We start from the raw sequence: 5,596 nt of genomic DNA, 5'->3' as shown, positions 1-5,596 counted from the left end.
GGAAATGAGTCCTATAAGCTGTGAACATCAAAAGCAGCTCAGGTATTGGGAAATAAGCTTAATTGATCACTAACCACATAGCATCTGCTATGAGGTACTGAAGTCTGCCCTCTTGGGCCATTAGTTTTAGGAGTAAATATCTGAAAATGGAGTAATTAACAGAAATGGTAAGTAGACTGTTGCCTGCTGACTTTTAGTCAGTCTTCCTTAGCCATAGGACCGTGGCCCCTCCACTTCTTAGGATACATGACTTTACACAAATTATTTTACACTTTTTGTTTCACCTGCAGATTGTAGAGTTGAAACTATTGTGCTCAAGGAGTAGTTATAGGGAACAGAAAGGATGAAAGTATAGAACTACAGAGACCAAGGCTCTTATGAAGTAAAAGATGCTCTGAATCTTACCCTTCCTGTTTCTCTCAGTCCTAAGTGATGAGTAGTACCATTTATATTTTTTCTTAACAAGTAAACAGACCATACATATTGCCAATGAGAGATAGAGATCATTATCATCCTCCAAGCTTGGAAAGCTTGTGAACCCTACAAACTAAGGCCAAATAGAAGGCCAAGAAAAGAGACATAAGGAACAATATCAGCACACAGCATATATACTGTAGTGGGTTCTTCTTGTTGTTTCTATATGTGATACTTGATTTTTAACTATGTGTATGAGCATGTGTCTGGTGAACAGTGTGTGCACATGCGTGGAGGTACGCTCAGAGGCCAGAACAGAGTATGAGGTCAGCTGGACATAGAGGAAAGTGTGAGCTGACTGATGCAAGTGCTGGGAACTGAACTCAGGTCCCCTGCAAGAGCAGTTATGTGTTCTTTATCCCTAAACCATCCAGGTGGTGGCCCAAACTCTATGGGTTTGAAGAGGGAAGATTTCTGAAAGATGATCCATGACACAGAGAAATGGAGTGGGATGCCGTTTGTTGATGTATTAGCCGCAGTAAAATGAGAAAGTACTGAAAAGCAGGCATAAACAGCTGTGTGAAAGCTTTGAACACATTCTATGACCTTATAAGAAAAAAAAACCCCACATGTTTACAAAGAATAAAGAAAACAAGAAGTAGGATAATAACGGAATATTTGGGGTTTGTAAGAGTGGTCAGCATCCAGAAGCAGAACACTTCCTTGTCAGATCTGTTTTAAGATTTTTAAAAAAAACTATTACTATCTTTACATTCTGACCACAGTTTTCCTCCCTCCTCTCTCTCAACCTCCCACTACCTCTCTGTTCCTCTATCTAATTCTCTTCCATTTCTCTTCTGAAATATTCTGGTCTCTCATGGATATCAACCGAATACGGCATATCAAGTTGGAGTAAGTCTAGCCACCGTCCCTTATTATGGTTGGAAGAGGCAACCTAGTTAAAGAAAAATGGTACCAAAAGCTGATTATAGAGTCAGAGACAGCCCCTGCTCCCACTGTTAGAAGTCCCACAGGAAGACCAAGCTACACCACTATAACATATATGCACTTGCAAAATCTTGATCTAGGACGTTCCATTTCCTGGATGGAGTCCAGCTGCTCCCTGTTCTTGAGGAAACCTGTAAATCTCCAACTGGACCCAGTTTTATCCTCACTCTTCTTGGACATTCTGTTTGATGTTTTGCTCTTGCCAGAAATCCTTTAAGACTTTTCCATGGGCCATTTCCTCCCAAGTGTTTTAGACATATCACCATAGGTAGGATTTGCTGATCTAGGGCTAGATAAAGACTTTTTTCATAGACCCTAACTGGCTCAAAATGGCCAGGATGGTTTTTCTAGGACCCATGAAGATGGTGGCCATCTTGAGGACATGGGTAAAGGTAAGCAAGATGACAGCCTGACAACAGTGATGTCACTAGGTGGTGAGAGTGAGGGATGCATCTGTGCATGGTAGTGGTAGTGTGCTACATGGCATCAGCTGAGAGTGTGGTGGGCAGAGATGCCTAGACAGATCAAGGGGGAGGGAGAAGCAAGGAAAGGAGCTGTCATAAAGGAGATGGTTTTTTTCTCAAGCTTTGAATGATGTCAGGACATGTCTAGGGAGAAATAAGTCTAGAAGCGCTTTCAGTAGATAGGAATGACTCCGAAACAGAAAGTCAGCCAAACTCAGCATGAAAAAGCTCATCATTCTGAGGACCAGTATAATGCTTCTGCACAGGAGCAGGCTTCCCCATCATCGCCCTCCTTCTCAATGAAAGCGCTTTCCATAACAGGACCACTGTGTCGCTGGTCATTCCCTGCTCTACATTTATGGCCTCCTGATTTACCTACTGGCCTGGAAACATCTCCAGTGTCTCCTCCATTTCTGAGAAGACCTGGGACATTGGGACTCTGAGTGCTCTAACTGCCTTTACTGTTGCCTTTATGCCCAGGACTACTCCCAGATTTACCCCCAGTAACCTTGCCTCCCTGTCAACCTCCATATGTGCCTCCTGGGACTCCTCTTGGGCATCTCATTAAGGCCACACCCCTTAGATTTCCAGTTATCTTTTCACCTCATCCTGGGAAAATGAACTCATTTCTGGTGGCTTCCCTTAGACCCCTGGGCCTGCCACACCTGATCTTTTCATTTCACTTCCCTTGCTGAATGGAGAGGTATAAGTTCCCCAACCAATTGATTATTCATTGGCCCAAAGTGGATGGTTCAAGTGTAGCCACTATCGAGAGAAAACCACAGAAACCATCAGTCCCAAGTCACAGATCACTAAAGTCAGTACAGAGATAACTTAGTTGCTTCCACACATAGAAAGTGCTAACAGAGAGTAAAGGATCCGCTGCTACCTTAAAGGAAAGTGTATTGTTCTGTTGTGCTCATGCCAAAGTGGTCCTGACTTATTATGTACTATGGATTTTGCATTTGATGCGTGTATGAAAAAGATGGAAGAGCTGATGGGCCATTCATGGTTCCAGAACAGGCTTCTGCAGAACCATTGTTCATAGAACCAAAAAAAGGGGGTGATTTTATTGAGCTTAGAACAGCAGTTCTCAACCAGTGGGTCATGACCCCATTGGTGGCCAAACAACTCTTTCACAGGGTTCACTTTAAACTATCAGAAAACACAGATATGTTATGATTCACAGCAGTAGCAAAATTACTGTTATAAATAGCAACAAAATAATTTTGTGCTTGGGAGTTGCCACAACATAAATAATTATATTAAAGGATCAAGGCATCTGGAAGGTTGAGATCCGCTGGCTCAGATAAAAGACTTATTCCAATATTGGGGTGCTTTTGTATTTCAGGGAAAGGCACAGCCTAGAGGTAAGCTCCGTGTGGAACCTACTGCAAGATGAGGCATCTCATTCTGAAATTTACGTCCATAGCATCCAAAGGGAATGTTATCAAATGTGCTGTAAGCATCCAGTCCCTCCTTAGCCACACTTTCATCTTTTTTCCCTCCTCCTGTGGTTGTTTAGAAATATGTGATGGGGGCCTTTCTTTGTTCAGCCTTCTTTTGTGCATGGTAAGCATCAAGTAGAAATTTCTTAAGAACCAGCTCATTTTTTTCACCTTAACTTTTGTGTTGGAGTGAATTTTAATATTTTCTTCTAAACATTTATCTAATTTTTCTTGCAGTGAGATGGGTGTCAAGGTAATTTCCTACAAAGTAGAATATTCTGGGAAAATTTTTTTAAACTTATAATTTTATTTATTTGGTTGTCTGCTTTACATCCCAATTGCAGTTCCCATCCACCTCTCCTCCTGGTCCTACCCTCCGTGCCTCTTCTCCCGTCTCCTACCTCTCAGGAAAGGGGGGTCCCACCCCTAACCCACCCCAGTCCTTCAACAGGACTGAGCACACCCTCTTCTACAGTGGCCTGGCAGGGCAGCTCCACAAGGGGGAAGTGATCACAAAGCATGTAACAGCATCTGTGTCAGAAGCAGTGGGGGCTCAGCTAGAGTCACCCCATATCCTGCCTGGAGCCTACCCTGTTATAAACCTCCAGCTTGTCTCAGAGATGCCCCTGCCCACAGTTTCTCTTCTCTCTGCAAGCCCTCTGTCCTCCTGCCCCTACATCTGTCCCCAACTTGCCTCTCTCCTCATGTCCTGTCCTGTCCGGTTCCCTCTCTTCAACCACTTCCACTGTCTGTTCTATTTCCCCTTCTGAGTGAGATTCATGCATCCTCCCTGAGGCCCTCCTTGTTACCTAGCTTATTTGGCTCTGTGAGTTGTAGTGTTTCAAGTAAAACAAACAAACAAACAAACAAACAACAACAAACTCCAAATATTCTCCATTAAAACAAAAAAAGGGAAAATAATGTAATTCAGGAATGCAGAAAATAAAAAAGTTGATCTTCAATTATCTGAGATAAAAACATGTTCATTTGAGATATAAAGAAAGCTGTCCAATTTCAGAAAAAAAAAACACTGTTAAATGTATCAAATAGTATATAGATATGCATATATAGAATTTGCATATTAAATATTTGTATTTCTTCCACAGAAATATGATTGGGTTTTTTTTTTTTTTTTTTTTTTGAGACAGGGTTTCTCTGTGTAGCCTTGGCTGTCCTGGATTCACTTTGTGGACCAGACTGGCTTTGAACTCACAGCAATTCACCTGCTTCCACCTCTCAAGTGCTGGGATTAAAGGCATGCGCCACCACCGCCCAGCTCCAGAAATATGATTGTAATACATGATATCATTAGTGTCCTTTTGACTGTAAAAAATTCACTGTCCTTATTGCCTAAGCAATAAGGTAAGCAGCTATATTGCCATGCTCTTTTTCACATGATTTTCTACTCTTCTGTGCCTCCTGCCTGCTCCACATAAATATAGTAGGAAGAAGAGGTCTTTGGGTACCACAGACATCCAGAAACAAATTGGTGGCAGCTGTACTGGACTGCATGGTTTTGGACAAGTGTCCTCCTCTAAGACTTGGCTTTCTTGATTGTATCAACACTATATTGTGGGATTATTGTTAAAATAAAAAATAATGTTGGTTATTAAATTCCATGGAAGTCACACATGGAAAACAGGAAATGTTTTTATTTTCTTGTTATTCATTATTTTTGTCAACTCATGTTCTGCTTTTTTTCCCTCTTCTTGGAATCACCTCGGATGGAAATAATTATCTTTGCATGTGGCATTCTAAATACTATATAAATTACAGTGGGAGTAGCTCACCTGTAGAACTTGAGATTCCTAGAGGAAAGACTCTCATTGTCATGTTTCTGTGTCAGCCATATTTTCAGCCAGGCATTTGCTATCAATGGTCATTTCCTTTATTGGAAAAAGTCACATTCCGAGCAAACCCAAATCGATTTTCATTTGGTTTATTCCCAGTTTCTCCAGATTTCCCCAAGCTGTCAACTATCTACTAAACGAAGTTACACTGAATACTAAGTGGGTCAGGATAATTTCCATCAAATATTATTTATTTAGCAATCATATATAGTAGGAAATACAGAGAGTTACCGCATAATAAAAACACAAGAATCATAGGCAGTCATGTTAAAAATGTAAAGTTCTGGCTAAATGAAAAGGCAAACGAACTTACAAGTATATGGTAGGTAGCTGTGAGTACAGACACAAAGCAGGTGCAGCAGTCTATGGAGAGAGACAGTCCTGCCTCACGGTGTGGACTCACACACCAGTA

The sequence above is a fragment of the Acomys russatus genome, chromosome 24 (genome assembly GCF_903995435.1).
Source record: "Acomys russatus chromosome 24, mAcoRus1.1, whole genome shotgun sequence".
In the NCBI taxonomy this organism is placed as follows: domain Eukaryota; kingdom Metazoa; phylum Chordata; class Mammalia; order Rodentia; family Muridae; genus Acomys; species Acomys russatus.
The sequence above is the reverse complement of the archived record's forward strand: the minus strand, read 5'-3'. Positions refer to the sequence as shown.